At 37.6% G+C, this 26,693-nt stretch overlaps 1 protein-coding gene and 1 long non-coding RNA gene across 5 annotated transcripts in view; one reads left to right on the plus strand and one right to left on the minus strand.

Annotated features, from left to right (window-relative positions):
- LOC311081630 (uncharacterized protein) overlaps positions 1-26,693 on the plus strand; it is a 178,215-nt gene that overhangs the window by 4,267 nt on the left and 147,255 nt on the right. The window lies entirely within an intron of this gene.
- Positions 22,055-25,878, minus strand: LOC311082004. Of its 2 annotated transcripts, XR_014606079.1 has the most exons (5): positions 25,629-25,878; positions 25,397-25,533; positions 24,331-24,411; positions 24,081-24,230; positions 22,055-22,412 (listed from the first exon to the last, which is right to left on the minus strand). It is a non-coding gene; the product is annotated as an uncharacterized lncRNA (long non-coding RNA). The 2 variants fall into 2 exon arrangements; XR_014606080.1 differs by having other exon boundaries at positions 22,064-22,412; positions 25,397-25,878.

Here is a 26,693-nt window from a genome sequence, read left to right on the forward strand (position 1 = left end):
TACCGCCACATCAAAAAAGCCTTTGTTTAGCAATTTCTGCTCATATCTAACGTTATATATATATATATATATATATATATATATATATATATATATATATATATATATAAATACAATTTTTGTCAAAAATAAAGTCATAGACTAAGATGTTAGATGTTCAAATGTTGGCTATATTCAAACTAATGAATACATATGATAAAATGTAGGCCTGTAATCTTTTTTTTTTTTTTTTTTACAAAGAAAGAGTACACTTGAAATATTGTTGAAATTGTAATTATTGTTGTAATTGTAACATTTTTAATAAAATAGCAAAACATATTTACAAGAGAGATGTAAGCGAAATCTTAAATGGTCAATATAAGTCCTCTTCTAGTCAGTGTCACACCTGAATGAATGGGCATTAGGCAGAGTCATTATGCAGAGTGGGTGGGACACTGTAATCTTTTTAATCATTTTTAACATAAAATGTTGTTTTAGATGTTTTAATACTAACACATGTAAATTCACTCTAAATAGCACAAACAGGTCTACCATACTATGCGAGCAACGTGTATGTAGATGTTTGTATTTTTAAGAGAATAATGTTTATGCGTGGTTATTGGAAAAAATAAAAATGAAAGTTGCTGAATTAAGACCACAAAACACATATTAAATATGTGTCCACAAGACTTTTGACTAATGGATGTTGTCCCTTTGAGTTCTAGCTTCAAAATTATGTGAAAATAGTCTTGCTTTATCATTCACAAAAAAAATACATTGATTTAAATGGTGTAAAACAGGTTTTGCTTGGAAAGCCATTATGCGAGGGGGGCGTGGAGGAGGAGTAGTTTACACCTTAGATTACAGTGTCCCACCCACTCTGCATAATGACTCTGCCTAATGCCCATTCATTCAGGTGTGACACTGACTGAGCCACAATGCAAGGACAAAAGATGTATTTAGAAGAGGACTTATATTGACCATTTAAGATTTCGCTTACATCTCTCTTGTAAATATGTTTTGCTATTTTATTAAAAATGTTACAATTACAACAATAATTACAATTTCAACAATATTTCAAGTGTACTCTTTCTTTGTAAAAAATAAATAAAAAAGATTACAGGCCTACATTTTATCATATGTATTCATTAGTTTGAATATAGCCAACATTTGAACATCTAACATCTTAGTCTATGACTTTATTTTTGACAAAAATTGTATATATATATCTAATATATATATATATATATATATATATATATATATATATATATATATATATATATATATATACATAACATTAGATATGAGCAGAAATTGCTAAACAAAAGCTTTTTTGATGTGGCGGTATATTCTACAGTAGCCTAAAAACTGTACCCTAATCTAGTCAACAAAATGTTGTCTTTCATACTTCGCCTGACTGTAACGTTGTTTTTATTAAATATTAGGGCATATAAATGCTAATTTGCAGTTTAATACGTTGCTTATACAAATACATTTTATTTCAACATATTTCAGTCGATTTTTACTCATCTCAGTAGGCTATAGCAAAGCACTTTATTCTTTCACATACAGACGCGCGATTCATATTTAGGCTAAACAGTCTTTACAAATATGTACCCTTCATTCATCTCACAGAAAGGTGAGTCATATTATAGAAATGCGATTCATCTTTTTGCGGTTTACATAAGCCTACACTAATGTTATTCCACAACATTATTCCACACGTGAGAAAAGAAAACAGCCTACCTCACTCCTCAGCGCGATCTGCTCCTCATTTCAGGAGATATTGCTCCTCATCAGCACTGTTCTGAGGAATATTTTCTCCATAAGGTAGGCTATAATGTCTCACTCGCGAGGAGTCGCGACGCGCTTTGTTTACAGCTGATGTGGGCGTTTCACAGATCTGAAATAGTTCTCAGAATTTGCGTTTGAATAGCACGCGCTCTCCGGGGAGTGGTCACATTACTGTGAATTAGCTCGTAATGAGCTCGACTGGAGTCGCTCTCTTTTTATACAGATTACAGAAGCTGAGAATATTTGTTTTTTATATAAATGACTTCATTTAAAAGATGCGATCTCAAGCTTTATGCCCGTGGGTCTGTTTGCCTGTTTGACTGAATTTTCGCGGAGTTATAGATCATTTTCGAACGCGTTTCAAATGGGAGTTTACTGACAGAGAGAAGGCAGAAATCGCATCATGTTAATTTTTCTTTATTTGTCAAAAAGCAAAACACTTTATTTTTATTGTGAGTATACAGAAAAAAAATAGACACTGAACAGGATCGATTGATGTATTATACGAAAATGAAAGATCAAAATTAACAGAGCATTTAGTGTTTATTTTCATTGCTAAAAAAAAAAAAAATGAGCAAAACGCGCGGTAGGTTAAACACAATGTAATTGTGAAAGTACAGCTTTTTCTTGTAATTGTGAATGTACAAATTTTCTTCAAATGTATTAGAAAATAGAACTATTTGCTCGGTATAATTTTAATACATGTTGTTTTAATGTGGATCGTGGGAAAATTTCCCACGGTTTATGTTTTAACATAAAATGTTGTTTAGATGTTTTAATACTAACACATTTTGATATCCTTAAGAAAATATAATTTAAACTTTAAACAATGTTTTATACACCTTTAAACACAATGTAATTGTGAAAGTACAGCTTTTTCTTTAAATGTATGTTAGAAAATAGAACTATTCGCTTTTTCGGATTTTGTCATTTTTGGAGTTAAAAGCTCTAAGCCTTTGGAGATGGATAATAAGAGTTTTGGTTCTCTTTCAACAACGGACTTGTAAAAAAGTAAGTCAGTTTTTAAATGTACGTATGTGTTTATGCGTTTGATATGTTTTAATATTTGTTAAATGTTTTAATACTAACACATTTTGATAACTTTAAGAAAATGAAATTTAAACTTTTTCATTGACATTTTAACATTTTACAAATGTGTGAGAACACTAAAGATATGTGTATTTTAACTTTTATACAACGTTTTATATTATTAAATATATAATTTAATATATAATTTATTTTATAATATTTCCCTGGTTCTGTTCACGCCCATACGGGAGGAGCAAGCGTGGGAAAAAAAGCCACCGGTCAAAAGGGGCAGAGCAAGCGTGGGAAAGTTCCCACGGTCAAAAAGGGGCGGGGCTTAAGGACAATAAATCACTCAAAGTGACAGAAGCCGCCCTATATTCTCTCTCTAACTCCATAGTAACCATCTTTGACAACTACCAACCACCTTGTAACCCCATAGCAACTACCAAAAATACCTTAACAACCACCCTGAACACCCTAGCAACGTCTAGAAACGCTCTAGTAACCACCAAAAATACCCTAGCAGCCTCCCAGAACACCCTAGCAACTGCCTAGCAACCACCCAGAACACCTAGCAACTGCCTAGCAACCACCCACAATACCCTAGCAACTGTCTAGCAACGCCCTAGCAACCACCCAGAATACCCTAGCAACCGCTTAGCAACCACCCAGAATACCTTGGAAACCGCCCAGAACACCATAGCAACCACCTAGTAAAACCCTAGCAACCGTGCCGAATTTTGCCACTGCATGCACAACTCACATTTTCTTCAGGAAATGTACATTCTAATTTTCGAGTGAGAGAGACGAAAACTGTGTAATTTCAGTAGTCCTCTCTGTGTTGTTTGAGGATGCCACAGTCGTCATGGCAACTCTCAACTCCCAACTGCCACTCCGAATTCAGAAAATGCAAATGTCCAGTGCAAACTCATTATAATTAAAGTAGTTTAAATAAAACATACATAAACTATATATAAATTGAAATAGACATAAATAAATACAAAATAATATATATATATATATATATATATATATATATATATATATATATATATATGTATGTATATATATATATATATATATTAGGGGTGTAACGATACATCGATATGGATCGATGCATCGATATAACGTCTAACGATACGATGCATCGATTCCACACTTAAAATATCGATATACACCTTTATTTTATTTTGACACTCTCCACATTCTCACGTAACATCCTTCCGCCAAAGCGCACATTTTCGTTTACTCACCAACCGCCTGCCGGTTTGTATCGTTAATCTCCTCATCTGAAAAAGACGCCTGACAAGACTGACTAAACCATAAACAAGTTTTTTTCACAAAAGCCGGTATTGTCCGCTGTCAAGGCATCGCGAGTTCATGTTTTACAGCAGAAACAGACAAGCACTCGCACCCTTGTTGGTGAACACAACACGACAAGTCCGTTTTAGCGACTCAGCGCGCAGTATTCAGGTCAGATGTCACTTTGAAAAGACGCGCTGGCTAAGAGGAGTTTCGTCAAATCTGACTAAAAGTGGTCGAGGATGGATAATTTCAATGAACTCGTGATATCTTCTTCAGGGCGTAAAAGGAAAATAAAACCTGAAACATTTTCACGGAACCTTACTAAAGCAGCTCGTTTAGTGGTGAGGGAAAAGCTCCCTGTAATTGCGTGTACGTTATCACAACAACAAAGTTTGTCAGGCGTCTATGTCAGCTGAGGAGATTAACGTTATGAAGATTAACAGAGTGTTGTATTATTTATCATAGCAATTACTTGGTTTTGTTTGACTCAGAAAGATGAAATGTGAATGTATCTGCTCTGCTAAAAAAAAAAAAAAAAAAACTTTTAACATATTAAATACTTTCAATTAACTTTAATTTAGTAATTTACCTATATTTTTAAGTTATTATTATTATTATTATTATTAATCAAAACAACCCAGCTGCAGTTTGATTGATATTACTTGGAATGCACAATTATAATAAAAAACATGATTTATGAAAATGAACAAGAACGGAGTACTTGCAAATGACCACTTCTGTTATAAATGTCCCAATTGGGAGAGGGTGTGCAATTTTCAAAGAGTTTAATTAAACGTTCATGTTATATATTTTGGTTGCATTTGTGAGTTAATAAAAACGTAACTGGTTGTGTGAACATAATATCTAAATATCGATTAATCGATCGATATAGCCCTGAATCGAATCGAATCGAATCGCATCGTGGAATTTTTTGAAGTATCGGAAAATATCGTATCGCTGGCTGAGAGAATCGATATCGTATCGTATCGTGATGAACTGTCCGATTTACACCCCTAATATATATATATATATATATATATATATATATATATATATACACATATATATTACTACACTTAAATACACTACACTAATATATATATAACACTTAAATATTTTTGTGACCCAAATATACAGAAATGGTGGCCATCTTGAAAATGGTCGCCATCTTGAATTTTTGAGTGGCACACATCTTTTTCCATGATAATGTTCCTTGAAGAATATTTGTACCAAATTCCATGATAGCATCACCATTTGAAAAAAAAAATTAAAGATTCAAGAAAAATGGCGGCCATCTTGAAAAATGGTTGCCATCTTGAATTTTTGAGGGACAAGCACCGTTTTCCAAAAAAACATTCTGAAGAGAGTATTTTCACAAAATGTTATGCCTACATCACTGTTTGAACAATTGACATAATGAGCGTTGGACAGAAATAGCGGCCATCTTGAAAAAATGGCCGCCATCTTGAAAAAGTGGCCGCCATGTTGAATTTTTGGGTGGCCAACGCCTTTTTCCCAAAAAGTGACCCTTAGAGAGTATCTGTGCCAAATTTCATGCTTTTATACCAATTTGAACGATTCTCTTGAAATATGCCATTAATCTGCTGCACTAAGGGGGATATGAGGGAGGAAAGCACGGTAATTTGAAAATATTACAAGTTTTCTACTGATACAAAGCTTAATTCTTAATCCTGAAGTATCCCTTTAAAGTGCTCATATTATACTTTTTGTTTTTTCCCTTTCCTTTATTGTGTTATCTTTTTTTGTGCATGTTATAGGTTTACAAAGTGAAAAAGCCCAAAGTCCATCCCAAAGGGACTTACCATGTCCCACAGAAAACACTGTTCACCATCTGCTCTATTGTAGTCCAGCCTTTACTTCAGAGACAAATGTGCTCACTTTGTAACACACGTTATAATGCTCGCCTAGCTGCAAAACATAATGGTGTATGTAACTTTGAAATGTGTTTTAGCAATTTTGATACCAATGTGAATCAGCAAAAATGGAAAATGTCACTTTTTTAGAATATTCTATTTTAAAGATAATTTATAAAATCCACAAAAGTTTACGAGTGTTTATTTTAAGTGTTTTATTCTTGTTTTGCATATTCACATTTTTATAAATGCCACCTCTGATGCAGATTCTGTTTTCTCTGCAGTGGGAAAAAAATATTTTTTGTTGATACTAGTCAATTTGATTGGTAAAAGCCATGTAGTGACTTAAAATGTATAGAATTTGACATAAAAGATGACAGTTAGGGGGAAATTACCTTTATAAATGTAAAAAAAAAATGCAATGAGAATCAATTTAAGATTATTGGTTCAGAATAAATGACTTTTACAACACAAAAATTTAACACTTTACTGAAGTAGTTAGTTATTGCACCACCACAGGATTTTATAAGGGATGAGATTTTATTATAATATTAGGTCAATGTAGCTTACATGAGTGAGTCGCTCGTTGTGTGAAGAGAGTGAGTCGCCCATTGTGTGAAGAGAGTGAGTCGCCCGTTGTGTGAGGAGAGTGAGTCGTTGCGTCAGGAAAGTGAGTCGCCAGCTGAGGAGAGTGAGTCGCTCGTTGTGTGAGGAGAGTGAGTCGCCAGCTGAGGAGAGTGAGTCGCCAGCTGAGGAGAGTGAGTCGCTCGTTGTGTGAGGAGAGTGTGTCGCCAGCTGAGGAGAGTGAGTCGCTCGTTGTGTGAGGAGAGTGAGTCGCCAGCAGAGGAGAGTGTGTCGCCAGCTGAGGAGAGTGAGTCGCTCGTTGTGTGAGGAGAGTGTGTCACCAGCTGAGGAGAGTGAGTCGCTCGTTGTGTGAGGAGAGTGAGTCGCCAGAAGTCAGAAATTATTCTATCTGACTTATTTGTAAGTGTGAACTCGTGAAATCTCAATTATCCAGCTGCACTCGTCTTTGTTGTAAACTAATTCAAATCAAGCGCTCTTTGGTGATGTGAGTGATTACGTAACCGCAGATCATCTGTCCATCATCGATTAAAGCCCGCCCTGGCAATTTGATTGGCTCGGCCTTTTGGGAGCCGGGCATAATTACTCCTCAACGGATCGAGTCCAGACCGAACTTCCCGACCAAAAAAATTTGTGGGCGGGGTTCGGGCTGGCACCCAGGCTACTGGAGACCGCGATGATTGGTCAAAGTTGCAGAAAAGTTGCGGTGATTGGTCAAAATGGCAAGTCGCACTGAATTCACGGGGATTTGTTGAAGTTGCGTTAATAGTTGCGATCGCAACATCGCGAAATCCTGGAGGGACTGACTTGTTTTACCTGCTTGTTGATTTGGAATAAGGGTGGGTTTAAATATCTTGGTGTTTATCTTGGAGATGATACTTTTGTGTGTATTGAGAAAATGTTTTAGAAAAATTGGGACAATGTTTTAGAAAAAATTGAAGGACGTCTAAAAAAATGGAAATGGATCTTGCCACAAACCACTGATGTGTAAACTGAATTTGGTGACACTACAGCAGGGGTCGGCAAGTAACTTTGGCCGCGGGCCAATATTTTTTTTTAGCCAGTAGATGGCGGGCCAGCTACACAGAGTAGGCCTGTGGATACAAATTAAATACTCTTCTATAGGCCTATAATCGCGGAATATGATGGGTCCGTCACCGTCCGTGGATCATTCATTCAATCGTTTTTTCAAATTAAAATTTCAAAAATAAAAAGATGAAAAACGACTTGTTTTTCCATTATTTCCTGAACTAAAATGAAAAAACGAATAACGACGGGTTTTCTGATTTTCTGATTGTGCTCAGATCAAAAATAGAAAAAATTAATTACTGGATTAGACAAATTTTAATTTTGATTTTGAATTTAACACCTTAGGCATCTATATCAAGGAAATCATTTTAAACAGATCAAGTAGGCTACTATTGTGGTAACAGATTACAGCCATTTTAATAAAGGTGTGAATAGCAATCATGCCTCATTCGCTTACAGTCCGACTTTTGAACTTTATCCCTTTCTTTTATTATTATTTATTCGGGACACACACATACACACCTAAGGTTTAAGGAGGTCTGCGCGGGACTGTTTTTTTTCCGTCCCGCTCCCACAAGGTTCTATTCAGCAACCGCTTAAAATACACTCTGTGTTCACCCGCTTTATTTCCCGACCTGACGGGTCCGCAAAATTTAGATCTCGTTTCCATAATCTCACATTCAAATGTCTCTAACGGAAAGAAGGAGATTAAGTAGCCTATAATAATTATAAATGCTATACAAAAATTGTGTTCGTGTCAATATAAATATTAGGCTATTTTAACATTGTACTGTCAGCAGAGAAAAAAATGCCACAGAAAATTATGAAATATAAATAACATAATTAAATAGGACAAAGCCTATCACTCAAATTTCTAAGCAACATAAACGAAAACCATATTGCCCTACTGACAAATGAGTAGGCTATTTTCTGCCGAACTATTTCAAACATCCTTGCAAAAAAAGAATGTTGTTGACTGACAATGGTTTCAGTACCAAACAGCTCCTCAGAGCTAGGTGTAGCCTACAGGTGGTCAGAATGAAGTGCGGATACGCTGTCAAAAGATGTTGGGAGTGGGCTATTGTCAGTCAGACCGCCCGCTCCGTCCAAAGTAACCAGAGTTCTGACCGCTTCCGTCTTTTGACGTGCGAATGGACACAAAGTGGTCAAGCATATAACTAGACGCAGCAGGCGCGAATTTTACGCGCTATTCGCGTCCGTTGTGAACGCACAGTTATACTTTAAAATGTAATCCCGCGCCGCATGATTCCTTATGGGCGTTTCACACAGTATGCGGCAGTATGAGTACAGTATCACACAGTATATATGCAGTATGAGTTTTGTGCAGCATTTAGGACTTCCAAAATAATCCGGCAATAATATTGCTGGCGGGCCAGTTTTGGCCCGCGGGCCGCCAGTTGTCGTTCCCTGCACTACAGTGTGTAACATTGAAGTTAATGACTAATATTTGTAGTAGCGCTTTTTGGGTTTTGCACTTTGCAAACTGTCTCACGGAGATCGATATGTAGTATAAGGCTCGTTTTGAGGAAAATGAGGTTGTAGCTCGTCATCTATGGATTGAAAATAGGTGTCATTTGAGTTTTAACAACATTTAGCTCATGATTTATTGATCTGGGAAGTTCGGATCTGTGAATAACTTTACTGAACTCCTTGAACTAAGCACTGTCCGTATTTCTTTATACTTAAGTCCAAGTTCAAAATAAAACTATGAACCGCTCCATTGTTAATGTACGGAGCTGTCTGAAACACTGATTAAACAGGAAGTGTTTGTCCGAACTCGCAAAAGTTTTGAAAAATAAGGTAAGACTCAAGATTTTTAGAAGTAATAATACAGAGTTGATTGGATCCTCACTTTTGTTGTGTAAAGTAACAGGGGAAAATAAAGAGGATTCCCCAGTTGACGAATGAAACCTTAGCATGAAATCTGCCGCTGGTTACAGCAATGCTACCCTGACTGAAGATGCCAATGAGAACAATGACATCTGTCAAGCTGACACTGCTGTAACAGTGGATATCAGTAATGAGGATCATCTTTCAGGAAGATCTCCAAGGGCTTTGAAATCAGGCCACAGAGCAAAAAAAACCCCCCAAAAATGGAAAAGGCTTAGAAGGCAGTGCCACAAGTCCAGGTGTAGCTGGTTCGGGCTCGCGTGTCTCTGTTACTACAACTCGGCTACCCCTCTGCGTTGTGTTGTGTTGTGTGATGAATAAAAAACTGAAGTCCAATTGCTGGTTCAGAGGTTCTTTATCTGCCTGCATGCATGAGTTGAAAAATGCAGTGATTATTTGTTACATTCAAAGTAGTGCGTTTAATCAGCCTTCTCCTCGCTCCGCTCAGACCTCCCGCGGACTGAAGCGAGCTCACAATGCACATTTACAATCTCATTTACAGTAATAAAGAATATAAAGAAAATAGTAATAATTAATATCACATCAGGTGTATAAACAGTAAAGTGAAATAATACAATATATATATGTAACGATACACGTATTCGTATTGAACCGTTCGGTATGAGGCTTTCGGTTTAGTTTTCGGTACGCATTTTCAAACCGAACGGTTCGTTGGACCATTTTTCCTGCCGACCAAAATTTCGTTATTTCAAATGTAGGCGCGTTGCGCGTGGGAAGCGTGCTCATAATCCGCCGGCACGACCACAACATTGCCCAACATCAAATGGCAAACGTAATGCAAGCGGAACGAATCTGCTTGTTATTGTGTGGTTGAAGGACAGTTTATCAGTTTGGACCAGTGCACCGCGAGCCGATCTTGATCAAGTGACACTGTTACTACACAGCGCTAATAAGAGATCCAGGAAAGAAAGCATTTGAATTCGCCACAGAAGTAATAACATCGCTGCGAGATCTAGTGAGAAACATTCACATTTCTCCGTTATTAACGGATCAAACAGACTTAGACTTAGACTTATCTTTATTAATCCTTTGGGATGACTCCCGCAAGGAAATTAAAAGTTCCAGCTACAGTTTTAGCAAGAAGAAAAAGGAAAAAAAAAAAAAGGAAAAAAAAAAAAAAAAAACAGTACAAATTTCAAACAGTACAAATTTTAACAATACAAACAGTATAAATTTACATACATATAACATTCATAATCATAAATTATTTTAAAAAGAGTCAGTGTTGAGTCCAATGTTATATTAATATGATGATATAGTGACCAAGCATAATATAAATCCAGGTGTATATATATGTGTGTATGTATGTGTATATGTATATGTATTGTATTGTCTTGTGTTATGTTATCCTCTCTGCCCTATTTCCTCCTCCCCCCAAGTGAGGAGTTGTATAGTTTGATAGCATGAGGGACAAAGGAGTCCTTAAGTCTGTTAGTCCGGCACTTGGGAAGGAGCAGCCTTCCACTAAACCGGCTCCTCTGAGTGCTGATGATGGTGTGCAGAGGGTGGCTAACATTGTCAATAATGTCCAACAGTTTATCCAGTGTCCTCCTCTCTGCCACCATCACCAGTGTATCCAGCTTCATACCGATCACAGAACCGGCCCGCCTGATCAGTTTATCCAGCCTGTGGGTGTCCTTATTGGATATGCTGCTCCCCCAGCACACCACAGTGTAGAAAAGGACACTGGTGACCACAGACTGGTAAAACATGCACAGCAGTTTGCTGCAGATGTTAAAAGAGCGCAGTCTCCTCAGAAAGTACAGCCTGCTTTGTGTCTTCCTGTACAGGTGGCTTGTGTTTATTGTCCAGTCCAGTTTGTTATCCAGCCACAATCCAAGGTATTTGTATGAATTAACTACCTCCACCTCCATTCCCTCCAGCAGGACCGGTCGCGGCCTTGATCTGTTCCTCCCAAAGTTAACGACCAGCTCCTTTGTCTTAGAGGTATTGAGCTGTAGGCAGTTAGTGCGGCTCCAGAGAACAAAGTCCCCCACCAGACTCCGATACTCCTCCTCCCTATCACCCCTAATACACCCAACGATAGCTGTGTCATCCGCATACTTCTGTATGTGACACAGCTCCGAGTTGTAGCAGAAATCCGAGGTGTACAGGGTGAAGAGAACAGGTGCCAGCACTGTCCCCTGAGGGGCTCCAGTGCTGCTGACCACAGTGTCAGACATGATGTCCTTCATCCTGACGTACTGTGGCCTGTCCGTGAGGTAGTCTCTGATCCAGTCTACCAGAACGGGGTCCACTCCCATCCTCATCAGTTTGTCCTGGAGTATAGGGGGCCGGATGGTATTAAAGGCACTGGAGAAGTCCAAAAAAAGTATCCTCACTGTGCCGTTTCCCCTATCCAGATGGGAGTGTACCCGATGCAGCATGTAGAGGATGGCATCCTCCACACCAACATCTGGCTGGTACGCAAACTGCAGACAATCCTCGGCGTGCTGCACCTGAGGTCTGAGGAGGCTAAGGATGAGCCGCTCCAGCGTCTTCATCAGATGTGAAGTGAGTGCCACTGGTCGAAAGTCGTTCAGCTCGCTGGGCCTGTTCTTTTTAGGCACTGGAACGATGCAGGATGTCTTCCAGAGAGTAGGCACTCTCCCTAGCTGCAGGCTAAGGTTCAAGATCCGTTGGAGCGGCTCCGCCAGTTCTGCAGCGCAGGTCTTCAGCAGTCTCGGACACAGCTTATCCGGGCCCGCTGCCTTCCCAGGCCGGAGCCTCCTCAGCTGTACTCTGACCTGGTCTGTAGTGATGTAGGGCGGGGATTGTATTGAGGAGGGAGATAATGTAGTATTGAGGGAAAAGTGTGTAGAGGGGGGTATTACGGAGTCAGGGGTGAACGTGGAAACCAGGAAGAAACATTGTGCCATGAATGAACTATCCAGTGTCCACAGATCTGCTAGCCTAGAAATCTAGACGCACCCTAGCGGCAGCAAAATGTATTTTGCAGCCAGGGTAGTCTAGCAACTCTCCATTGACTTTTGAGCTGCAAAAAACTAAATTGGGTCAGGCCAATCACATCGTGTATAGAGTAGGCGGGGCGGGCTTAACATAATGACGACAGAGTTGCGACAGTTCCCTGGCTTGAAAACAAAGAATGGCTGCTGGCGAACAGTCTTTCGAGTCGGCTTTGGCCGCGACTCTGGAGTACTTGGAGTTAAGTTTTTCTTTGAGAAAAGAGCAGAGAAGTATCTCACCTGGAAAAACAACATAAACGTTTGCCAGATCAAGTTAATTGGATTTTATTAAATAATGCTAAAGCTAAACTTAACTTAGACCACACAGAACATACCAAGAAATTATTAGTTTATACAAAACAGCGCTACTATGAGTCTGGTAATAAACCCAGTCGCCTTTTGGCCTATCAGTTAAAAAAGGAGCAGAGTGAAAGAACTATAAAAGCAATTAAGACATCTGCAGGCAACATGACTTTTGACCCTCAGGACATTAACACTTCTTTTTCTGATTTCTATAGGAACCTTTATACAGCTGATTATCATGGATCAAATGAGGATTTGCTTAATTATTTAAATGAGATTTCTCTTCCCAGTATTTCTGATGATGCTAGGAGTCTTTTGAATGCCCCTTTTACCAAGGATGAGATCTGGCATACTATTCAGTCAATGCCATCCAGTAAAGCTCCTGGCCCAGATGGGTTTCCGTTAGAGTTCTATAAGCAGTTTTGGCCTGAGCTTTCCCCTATTTTAATGCAGGTGATGAATATTATTTTTGAGAAAAACTCTTTGCCTGAATCTTGGTCATTGGCAATTATCAGTCTGCTTCTGAAAAAAGACAAAGATCCAACAAATTGTTCATCTTATCGACCAATTAGTTTACTTAATGTAGATTATAAAATTATAGCCAAGTCCTTAGCTCGACGGCTTGAAAATGTTTTGCCTTACGTTGTCAATTCAGATCAAACTGGTTTTGTGAAATCCAGGTACGGTTCAGACAATATCCGAAGAGTTCTAAATATTATAGATCACTTAAATTTTACCAAGGAATCTGCTTTTATTTTATCCCTAGACGCCGAAAAAGCGTTTGATAGGGTGGAATGGCCTTTCCTTTTTGCAGTTCTAGATAAAATACAGTTAGGATCTAATTTTATTGATTTAATTAAACGCCTATATTCTAATCCTATAGCTCAGGTTAACACTAATAGAATGTTGTCTAATAGATTTTCAGTAAGCAGAGGCTGTCGTCAAGGCTGTCCTCTTTCGCCTTTGTTATTCTCTCTGGTTATTGAACCACTGGCGGTTGCTGTGAGAACTAATAGTAGCATACATGGTATTAAAATAGGTCTAGAGGAACACCGTATATCTCTGTACGCGGACGATGTTTTATTGTATCTTAAACTCCCTGACACCTCTACCGATGTAATTCTTACAGTAATTGAAAAATATAGTAACTTTTCAGGGTACAAGATTAATCTGGACAAATCTCAAGCTTTGTATATGCATGCTCCCTCTGAAGCCATTTCAAAATCACCCTTTCATCTTGCACTTTCTGGATTTCAGTATTTAGGAATTAATATTACTCCCAATTTGGAAGACCTCTTTAAAGCCAATTATCCCCCTTTAATTACAAAAATTAATCAGAATTTATCAGATTGGTCGATCCTTCCAAATTCTTTTTTTGGCAGGATCAATGTTATACGAATGAACATTCTTCCGAGATTAAACTTCCTATTCCAGAATCTGCCATGCTACCTAAATACAAACTTTTTTAAGAGGATTAACTCTTCAATTTCAAGGTATATTTGGAATTACAAGAAACCCAGACTTAAACTTTCGCTTTTGATGAAACCAAAGGAATTGGGTGGGGTTTCGCTACCCAATTTACAATTATACTTTTGGGCTGCACAAATTAAGCACATGTTAAGTTGGTTTATTTACAGATTTGATTCACGCTGGGTTGGGATTGAATCCACAAGATGCTTTCCCAGGCTGTTATGCTCCCTACCATTTATTCATAATGTACAAAAAATTCAACATCTGACTAGTATTTTTACGGTAACAAATACTCTTTTGGTGTGGAGGGATGTTAAGAAATATTTATCCATCCCAAATAAGTTGTCTCTTAAGTCTCCAATTACGCTCAATCCCGATTTTCCCACTCCCATACAGAATATTGGCCTTTTGACTTGGAGGTCAAGAGGAGTGTCGGAATTGGGTCACTTATTTGACGACGGCCAAATAAGATCATTTCAGGAGCTAAGACAGGAATTTAGTCTCCCCAGTAAAGATTTTTATAAATTCCTTCAAATTCGACATTTTTTGGAATTACAGTTAAAAGAAGGTAGTATACAATTTGATCTTACTGAAATAGAAAAACTGCTTTTGTCTTCATGTACACTTAAAAAAAAGATCTCTGAATTATATACATTGCTGTCAAATATTGGTCTTTCAACCTTTGACTCTTTAAGGGTGATATGGGAAAAGGACTTGGGGTCTATTTTTAGTGATGAGGAGTGGCTATCTGTCTGCTCAAATATCTATCCCAAAAGTACTTCAATTTCGGTTCATGAACAAAATTATAAATGTATTCACAGGATTTATCTAACCCCAGTTCGCCTCCACAGAATATTTCCCAATTGTTCTCAGCTATGTTTTAAATGTAAGGTAGACATTGGCACAGTGATGCATGTATTTTGGGACTGCGACAAAATCAAAATGTACTGGAAAGAGATCCACAAAATTACTCAAAAAATAATTGGAAAGACTTTTGTTTTGTCACCAAAAGTATATCTTCTGAATTGTACAGTGGAACTGTGTCTTGATCGTGATAAAGAATGTGTATTGAATTTTTGTATATATTTAGCCAAAAAATGTATACTATTATTATGGTCAACTGCTCAGATACCTTCAATCAATATGTGGCTGAGTCAGGCGGCAACACTTTTACCACTGGAAAAACTAACTTATGATTTACATCAAAGATCCGAGGTGTTCTGGCGCATTTGGTCCTCCCTCTGGAACTTTCTTGAGGGTACTCAGTGACTATGTCTTTCTAAATTTGGTTTATAATTTCCTTTTATTTATGTCTTTGTTTCTAAGCATTTGTATGCATTTGAATGTCTTACAAAAAATGCTGTACTTGTTGTTATGAGATACCAGTACCACTGTTGTTTTACTTAAAAAATTAATAAAAAAAAGAAAAAAAAAAAGATATCAGCAGACACGCTTCACAGGCCAACTTTCACACTAACATACAACACAACGTGATACTGCATTCACTCGGTTAAACTTTCACTTATGCAGGAAAAACATCTTTAAGAGGGAAGATCACATACTTGTGCATACTCATTTACATTTTAACGAAACCAATCACTTAATTAGTGATTATTTATACTTGATGGCTGCTCTGTTAAGTCTTCGTCGTCGGTTAGGAACCTGGGTGTGCTCTTTGATACCAATCTTTCATTTGAAAGTCACGTGTCTAGTATCTGTAAAACCGCATTTTTCCATCTTAAAAATATATCTAAATTACGCCACATGCTCTCAATGACAAATGCGGAACAATTAGTTCATGCGTTCATGACCTCAAGGCTAGACTATTGTAATGCTCTACTGGGTGGTTGCCCTGCACGCTTAATAAACAAACTACAGCTGGTCCAAAACGCAGCAGCTCGAGTTCTTACCGAACCAGGAAGTATGACCATATTAGCCCTGTTCTGTCAACACTGCACTGGCTCCCTATTAAACATTGTATACATTTTAAAATATTGCTGATTACTTACAAAGCACTAAATGGTTTAGCTCCACAGTACTTGAGCGAGCTCTTAACGCATTATAGTCCTTCACGTCTATTGCGATCTCAAAATTCCAGCCAGTTAATAATACCTAGAATATCAAAATCGACTGCTGGCGGTAGATCATTCTCCTATTTAGCACCAAAACTCTGGAACAGTCTTCCTAACATTGTCCGGGAAGCAGACACACTCTGTCAGTTCAAAGCCAGATTAAAGACACATCTCTTTGACCTACTGTAGCATTCACATAACACATTATAAACTTCTATAATTCAATGTTAGGCTGCATAGATCAAGTCAGCCGGAACCGGGAACACTTCCCATAAATCCTGATGTACTCGTTACATCATAAGAAGAATGGCATCTACGCTAATATCAGTCTCTCTGTTTATCCCGAGGTTTTCCCACAGCCTGCCGGATCCAGGCCGTATCCAGATCTGACGAAGGACCTTCGCCTGGACCCGATGTCATAGCGGGGTGCTAAAGTGCCAACTAGTCTCTCCTTATGGAGGATCCCTTTCCCACTCTACAGATAAAGCGTTGTCGGGAAAATTCGATTCACGTATCTACCCCGAAGAGATAAAATTCTGTATCAAAATGTTAAGGCCAGACAAGTAGTTTTTAAAGGCTTGGTTTGTAGGGAATTACAAACCTGCGCACATATATTCAAATGTGCACACCAATAGACTGAACTCGTAATACGCATGTGCACGCCATCAGCGTTCTCACAGGTTTCGCGTTTAAAGTCTGTGTAGAGTTTCCTGTTAAAACGGTGTCGTGTTAGCGGCCCCTAAGTTAATAACTAATGATCGTTGCGATGGAAGTGAATCAATCAAATTAACTTTAGCTGGACAATAACTTAATTCAAGAACTGCTAAAAACTGCATTAAAAAAAAATCTCTGTTACTTTAAACTATCCTTGTATCTCTGTAAAGCAGCTTTGGAACAATCTACATTGTTAAAAGCGCTATATAAATGAAGATGACTGACTTGACTTGACTACACGATTGTCATGGCCAAAATAATTAATGATAAAAATATATTGCAATATCTATAGAAATCTTGAAGAAATATAATGCTTTCAAAGAGACTTTATTTTCTTTATTTTGGTTAATGAATCTCAAAATTGCATACAAAGGGAAATGCTAACCATTTTAGCTTAGCACTAGCAGGGCTGCCAACTTTGAGTTTAGCTTGCTGTGGGGATTATGGAGCGGTATTTATTGTTTGAATTTTGTAATAAAATTGACAGAATTTGAAGCTGAGACTTTTTCATATCAGAGTAATCTGCTCTTGTCTGTTGGTGTCAGTGTCTTTGCTCTGTGATTTTTCACTGCGTGAGAATATGGTTGTGTAACGCAAGTAAGTGTGAGAACAGTGTCAATAGCGTGAGTCTCGCATTGAATGTCTGAGAGTTGGCAGCACTGGCACTAGTCTAGACTTGTAAGCAAGTTTTTCTCCCCGAATCATGGAAGCAAACACGTTATTTTGCGAAGAGATCTCTAATTTCTAGGGCTGGGACGATACACCTATCTCCCGATTCGATACTATCACGATACTTGGGTGCAGATATGATGTATTGTGATTTTTTTAACAATTGTGATTCTACAAGTATTGCGCTTCGATTTTGCAACATATTGCAATTTTTTTAAATACTAGACCATGGGGAAAAGTTAAATCATACACTTATACAGACCGTACATGATGTCTAAGATGAGTCATATTTACTAAAACAAATCATCACATCTTTCTGACTTTTATTTCAGGACTATCGTACAATACTACAGTCTCTTGAATAAATGATTTAACAATTTTTAACAGTCACTTAGTGGCGAAACAATGTAATCGATAAATACGTTATTTTAAGTACCAAGTTTCTATCAAAAGCTGATTTTGATCGCTATCGTAGACATCAGTGTTCATATTTGAACTTTAAACTTTTATCTAAGTACTTCTATCATAATTTGAACTATTGCATCACAGAAATAATGATACTATGAGGCTGAAAAGACTGTTTGTGAAGCGGTTTCAGGACGATTCTCTCTGGGTCAGCGCCAGCGCCAACACAGATCTGAATGTTGTGATATGATTTTGTCAAAGTTTAATTGACAAATAATTAAATTGACAATCTAGACTGATTGAAAGATTGCGAGTGTGTTTGATGGAGATCAGTCTTTTAAAGATGAATGGTGCAGCTCTAGTGTCTTATCTCTCTCTCTGCATATGAGCAGCGCGAGGGCTTTCAGTGCGTTCAGTCTCGCGTCTCTTCCACGCGTCCACTTGTGATGTTACGTCACTCAACACTCAAAGATAACAACACATTTCATCCTCTGTTCAGAATATCAATTCTGAAAAAAAAAAAAAAAAAAAGATTTTAGAATCATTAAAAAAGAAATTGTGATAGGTGAATAGATTTTTTCTCCCAGCCCTAATAAAAACAAAAGCAAGGCATCACTATTGTTATTGCTCATTCTTCTTCTTCTTCTTCTTCCTCACAAAAGTTTTTCCTGCAGCTTTTGTCACAGACCCACGAATGAGGCGTCAAAACATGCGGATTATTGAGGAGAGGTGTGCTATGACTTTTTAGTTGCGATCAGGGGCGAAAAAGTTGCAGAAAAAGTCCCATAGACTTTGCATTGCGACAAACTTTGACAAGTCATAGCTCAGAGCGAGGATTTCGCAGAAACGTGCGATTTACCACATTTGAAGAGGCTGGCAGGCTCTGTAAGAACCAGTGGCAGCTGCTGGTCTTTCAAAGAGGGGAAGCTCATTTTCGGCCTACATCATAAAAATTGTACATTTATTTATACGTAATTGCTGCCCTACGTTCCTTTTCAAGAAAATGCTCTGTGACCCTGTCGTACCAACTAGGCGTCTTTTCCAGTGACTTGACCAGTGTCCTCTCAATGGCCAGCAGAGTAAGGTATAATTGTATAAATATAATAATATAATAAAGGTATAAATAATAATATATTAAAGTATAACAATACTACTACTAATAATATTTTTTGAATTATTTTAATAATTATTTTTTAATTATTACTACTAATAATATAAAAATATAATAAGTAATAATATAATAAAGATATAAATGTATAATTGTGTGAAATGTATTATGAAAATTGGCAAGCAATTTCGAAAAGCGAATACAAAGAAATAGGTTGCTGCAGTTTGTCTTTCGACTATATGTAGCAGATTGGGAATTTCCCTTTGTTTCTCCCCCTGGTGGAGAACTGAATTATCTGCCCAGTAAATTTAGTGGTGTCAGGTAACCGTCTGGTGACTAATTACCATGATTGCACTCTAAATAAAAATGCAGCATTCAAATGGCTGGGGATGTTACTTTTTGCATCCTGGTTGCCTGTTCCTAGTGGAGTCGTGTGGTTCGGGGCATTTAGTCTGCTCATTGCGTGATCAGGTATGTGAATGAGCGGAATATGGAATGTGATTTTATAATATTAGTGTGTAATTTTAAAGTTTGTGTTCTGCAGTCACTACACAATTTGAGTGCAGCGAGAACCTGTACAGTCGTGTTAGAATCATTGAAAACGCAGTGAGTATGATCTCTTTTCTGGTGGATCGTTTCATGTTTATAAAAAAAAAGTTAATTTCACTGCTGTGTGTGCGTGCAGGTCGGAAGGAACGTGCATAACAGGCTTGCTTCCAGCTCTGAGCGGTGTAAGCTTATCTTTAACGGCAAGATGCACGGCCCCGGATTACGCTGCTGTTTTGTTTCTATTTTGAATGTTTTATTTTCATTAATGTTTTTGTTTTGTGGTATTTTCTTTTATTATTAGTAATTGTTATAATCTGTGATTTGATTTTTCTTTCTTTGTTTATATAATTTGTAATTAATGTAAGCGCTCAGGTCTCCTGTGGCCAATGGTAAAAAGGGTACTTTGCCCACCTCTCTTTTTGGGGGTATTGTGTTTAACACTTGAGTGTGAGTTTCTCATTCCCTTTCTAGTGTGCAACACCAGTGTGAGTGGTTGGTTGTAGTGAGCGATTACTGTTTGAGGTGGGGCAGGATTCTTTTTCCCTGTTAGTGTCTTTTGACGACCCAAGTGCTGCCCGTAGTCTTTAAAGCTTTTCTTTTCTTTATTTTAAGTACCTTTTTTTGGTATGTGTCAGTAATGTAAGAGGTAAATGTATTGAAGGTACTTATTAGTGACTGTCATGTGCAAGAACCTTTTTCTGGAATGTGTCAGTAATGTAAGAGGTAAATGTATTGAAGGTACTTATTAGTGACTGTCATGTGCAATAAAACAAAAACTGTTTTAATTTGCAGAGCTGTCTCAGTCCTCTCTGGAAAGAACGAACCTGGGGTTTAGATTTTCTGAGTACTAGTATATCCTGGGGTGAAAGTCCCTAGGTGGCGTAGTTGGGTACTGTTAAGACTTTGAGTATCTTCATGTGAGCTTTTGCTTATCTTAGTTCTCATCTTGCTCTCCGCCTCACCATCGTGCCACATATACTTCCAAAATCCGCGATGGGACTGAGCTCGAATAGCTTTAGCATCAGCAACTTTGAGTCGTTCATGAACGATCCGTTCATTGTGTCCGTCACGTGACAAATGAACCAAAAACTCGGAAGGTAAAGTAATTATTATTTTTGACGGCATTATAATGATTTCTTAATTCAGAATATGATCAAGATTGCGTTGGTGGATGTGTTCAGGGAATTTGCCTGTTAAAAGTATAATATTTAAAGCCCCTTAAATGAACGCTGAAAAAAACTGTTCAAAGCAGCTCCATTGAAGTCAGTGGACGCTGGGCTTCAACAGGGAAATACACTGTGATGCTATGGGAATGATGAGAAGGAAATCGAGTCAGCCGACCTGCTATATGCACTGATTCTGAACGAACTAGTCTTTGAGATGAACGTGTTCTAATGCATTTTTAGTCAATAAAATGTTAACACAATAGTATATATTTAACCATTATTTTTTTGACATTATAGGGGAAGCCGAGCTTCCCTTGCAGTCTCATGGCTCGTTTCAACTGAGCGGTAGGCTACGGTACGGTAGGCAATTATTTGCGTTTTCCACTGTCAAAACCGTACTGTACCACTTTTTAGGTACCCTTCCGTTGGGGTACCAGAACAGTGGAACGGTACTAAAGTGTGGAGCTACACTGTTAGACAGTTCTTGTAATTTTACAGGAAATTCCTGGCTAATAGTTGCCGTAAATTTACTGTAAACAGTATACAGGACTGTTATTGTAATACTTAATACAACATCCCTACTGTAATTAATTACAATAATCATGTAAATTTACTGGTATTTGCCAGGAATTTCCTGTAATTTCACAGGATAGAATACTGTAAATATTACAGCAAAATGTTATATTTACGGCAACTCAGTAGCCAGGAATTTCCTGTAATTTCACAGGACAAATCAATATACTGTAAAACATTACAAGTATAAATATTACAAGTAAAAAGCTGTCATTTTCCGTATTGGCCAATTAAAAACACAACAATGGTAGATTTTCTTTTTTTTTAATTAACAAACTGTGCAAAAATACATATTACAAAAGTATCCACTTTATCACACATAAAACAAAATTTTACTTTTAAAGAGATACTCCACTTTTTTTGGAAATAGGCTCATTTTACAACTCCCCCAGAGTTAAACAGTTGAGTTTTACCGTTTTCGAATCCATTCAGCCGATCTCCGGGTCTTTAGAAGAATGTCAGAGTTTTTGGTCCCATTGACTTCCATAGTATATATTTTTTCCTACTATGGAAGTCAATGGGACCAAAAACTGTCTGGTTACTGACATTCTTCTAAAGACCCGGAGATCGGCTGAATGGATTCGAAAACGGTAAAACTCAACTGTTTAACTCTGGGGGAGTTGTAAAATGAGCCTATTTCCAAAAAAAGTGGAGTATCCCTTTAATGAAGAAGCTCACTTCCAGACATCCAGGCAGCCAATCATCAGGGGGAACATGATGATATGGAACAAAGGTGTCCAGCCAGACTTGAACTGCATAGGGGAAGTTGTTCATGTTACTATCCCATCAACTCAAAGTCCAGTTTTCTTAGGAGGGTGCAAACAGGTGCGTTGAGCCTGTGTCTCTTCTCGGCTTTACTGCCCGTCTGGGAGTGGATTCCACAAAAAGCTCTGAAAACCGAGAGAGAGGAAAAAAGTTAAAGTTTTCATATCTGTTAAATAATGACAAATACTGTGTAAAAAACATAAGTAACCTACTTGCTCATAAAATAAAATGACTTTGATGTATTTATTTAACATTAACAACTTTAACCATACAATTTAATTTAATGAATTAATGAAAGTTGTAATGTTAAATTGTTGTCCGTCAGTCTCTTCTGTTTACACAAATTATGTCCTGCAGGGGAAAACCAACTCTACTATAGAACAGACACTTAACAGCAATAGCTGGGTCTCCATCCAACTTTTTAATGCACATTTTAACCATTTGAAAAAGAAATCCTGACTGGAAACGGTTAAAATTCACATAAAATATTCTAATGTGAACAAAAACTTCTATGTGGATTGACAAATTTGCATTTTTTGCAATTATATCAGGTGTTTCAAGTTGCCCTGTCAACCTTACGTTTTGATCCCACAGCTGTTCACGACTCCTAGGTGCGTGACCATTTATAATTCGCATAACAGTTGATTGAAATGCTCTCCAATTAGAGGGTTTTTTTGCCAAATTTTTACGAATGCGTTTAAAAGTTATGTTTTAATTGGATGGAAACCTATCTATTGACATCATTGCATAGAATATATCATAGAACCTAACAATACTGGTAATAAGGTAATAATTCATGGGACGTTACATATGAGAATGATGGATTCACTTTACAGTAAGAATTATCATGAATTCATGTATAAATTCATGCATGAATTATGCATTCATATCTCATGAATCATCAGGAACTAACACGAGTTCAACGTTTTTCATTCATGACTTCATGAGTGAACAACACCTTAATTAAAACATTAACTAAGATGGGTAAATCATCATGAATTATGATGTATTACGCATGATCATGATGTTTTCTTTGTTCACAGTTATACCACTGTTCATCAGTGTTTCTAAGGACCAGTCACCACTTTAGTTGAGGGGCCACACACATGAAGTCATTGATAGATAATGCTTAGTTAATGATGACTACTGTATTTGAATGTCAACAGTTCATGTCTTCTTCAAAGCCTGCAGGTGATGATGATGATGATGATGATGTTTATTTCAAACCTGCATTCTAATTTTCTCACAATCAACATAACAGGCAACATAGCAGACAAATTATACAAGTGCATGGTTTGAAAAGGAGGTGGACGAAGCAAACGCTTGTGGTAGTTGGACAGACCCCAAAATAGACCAATCACAGCTCAGAGCACACAGATTCTGTTGACATTCAAATACAGTAGTCATCCTTAACTAAGCATCATCTATCAATGACTTCATGTGTGTGGCCCCTCAACTAAAGTGGTGACTGGTCCTTAGAAACACTGATGAACAATGTGCTAATGGTCGCATATGTGAGCAAAGAAAAGCATCACGATCATGCATAATAAATCATAATTCATGATGATGTACTCATCTTAGTTAATTTTTTTATTAAGGTGTTGTTCACTCATGAAGTCATGAATGAAAAACGTTGAACTTGTGTTATTTCCTGATGATTCATGAGATATTAATGCATGAATGAATGCGTAATTCATGCATGAATTTATACATGAATTCATGATAATTAATGTACCCATACTGTAAAGTGTTACCACATTTTCTTTATTAGTGTGTAAACAGTTTAAACATACCTTTGTATAAAGTGCCTGAGGCGTCTTTAGGATACTGCATGTTGAACACATAGTAAGCAGCGAAGGTTTCAGCCACTCCATTCAAAAGACTGTTTTGGGCCCCATCACAACTGTTCCTTCTATGAACACTTGTTGCGATTAGTGTCTCTCCTGAAATGCATTAACACAATATGATAATAAAAGGTGAGTAAATCATGGGGTAATTTTCATTTAAAAGTGAACTACTCTATAAAATAAGGGAAGAATTTACCTTGCACAATTAAGCAAGGTGTGCTGGATAGGTCTCTCTCTCTCTCTCTCTGGATATCAGCAGCTGTGGCAGAGGGCTAGGCTAGGGAATAAAAAACGTAAACATTACCAAATGTATTACCAATTACACAAATGCCAAATTAAAAATCTATTATTATTTTAGTCCATATAGTCTGCCAGGCAGCCACATGTAATTTGAGACAAACAAAATGGTTAACTTAATTTTAATACTACTGATAATTTGCTGCCTTTTCTGAAGACAAAGAGAGCATTGAAAGCTTTTCAACAGAACCCAGGCTCCGGAAAAAAAAATATTTTATGACGATGCTGGTTGGATTTAGTTGCGCACGCGCAGTTTATTTTAGATACAGACAGTTACATGACTGCTCTTCCAACCTGGTTTGCCAAGCACAAAGTAATGTTATAACATATGAGCATACCAGATGCTATATTCAGCTTATCTCACAGTTATAGCTGACTCACATAATTAAAGATACCAGCATTGTCGTTTAATTAAAGCCCATATTTCAACTAAAATTCGCTTGTGTTTATTCAGTGGCCGTAAAATCTAACGTTACAAACTTCGTTTATGCTAGTGTGCAAACCACGGCTTCAAGACCCCCGATTACAAGACAGCAAAGCCCTAATAATGTTATGACAGCCTGTCCAGTAGCACGTGTAATCAATGCAATAATAACCTGAGCTAACTGATCGGGCTAACGTTAATGCTTATTTTTAACAGTCTGGGCTAACGTTATTTGAGCTATCGTCATTGTGGTGGTTTTCCATTAACGTTAGGCTACGTTACAAGCTCAGCTCTACTCGATTCTACTCACCATGTTTGTTTTTCCATTGAAAATAGTGCCGTGTATCTGCATGTGGTAACGTTACTATTTTCTTTATGGATTGAGTAACTTAAAGAAGACGCCGCTTCACCGTAGTCAGTTCAGGTTTATAACGTCGTTACCCGGGAGTGAGCGGGGCGAGTTGAGCTAACGTTATATCTAACATTACTCTAGCTAATGTTACTGAAATATACCAAGCGAAAAATTGTGAATATCTCGTACCTTGTAGCTGCATGTGGTAACTTTTTTCCCGTATGGGTTGAGTAAGAAGACGCCACTTCACCGCGGTCAGTTCATGGTGTTGTTTTACCGGGAGTGAGCGAGTCGAGTCGGGGCGAACGTCACAGAAGCTAATGTCACTGAAATATACCAAACGAAACAATCACCACTCATATGACCGGTATTAATATATCCATAGACTTATAAAAATAGATGGCATGTTAACGTTTCATACCTGAGATGTGTTCCTTCCAAAAGCTGCTTCTTCCAAAAGTGTTTGATTCTGGTGCCGTTGGCCGCCGCGGTACCGCGCAATTTCAAAATTCAAATCGCAGCAATCCCACAATGCTATGCGGTGGCTGTAAAATAATGCTTCTACAGTGTAGTTACAACAAAATTACAGGACTGTCCATAAATTTCCCATCATGCATTTGTATTTACAATAAAAACATGAATACAATATGTTGTTGTAAATTTTATTGTAAAAATTACATCATTTGCTAACAGTGTAGACTCACTGCAGAACGTTGATTGGTTGACAGTATCGTCACTTGCGCGTGCTACAAGGGGAATGACAACATAAAAGCCCATTTTTTAATATACAGTTGAAATATAATACTACTGTTTTTGCATCATGAAATGTAGTTTTAAGAGTTTTTCAGGTGAGAATGTAGTTGTTTAAACCTCAAATCTGTGGTTTATTTATAAAGATTTATGAAAATTTTATCCAGGTTGTGAGATCCAGACGATCACCGGGCGCTCGGCGCTCATGTTCTCCGCCTGGAACAGCTTTTCCTCGGCTAGTCGTTCTGACGTTTGCCACTGACTCTGGCGTCTCTGTAGTGGTTAAACATGAGATATAATTCGTCTTGTGTAGACCTAATGGTCGATCTTTGGTCTCGTGAATCTATAATTTGTTCCCTGGCCAATCGTTTTGGCTGAGGGCTAAGTGAAGTTTCATAACTTTATAAGCTAAACTTTACCATTGTATGGTTAGACTAGAGCACTGACTTTGTATGTTTGACTGAATTGTTTGCTTTATTTGTATTTTAATACAACGAAGATGATCTGCAACATCTGTTGTTTAGTACATATTGCCTGGACCATATTAAAATGTTAAATATTTTTATATTATATTTAAACGAAAAGAGGCAGGGTTGTTTTTAGGGGCCAAGCACCGAAGGTGCGGAGGCACCTATTGTTTCTGTTCCGGTTCTTATTAGGGGCCAAGCACCGAAGGTGCGTAGGCACCTATTGTATCTGTTCCCGTTCTTATTATTATTCTTCCTTCTTCCGACTG

Source organism: Abramis brama, assembly GCF_963993115.1.
Source record: "Abramis brama genome assembly, chromosome: 4".
Classification (NCBI taxonomy): Eukaryota; Metazoa; Chordata; class Actinopteri; order Cypriniformes; family Leuciscidae; genus Abramis; species Abramis brama.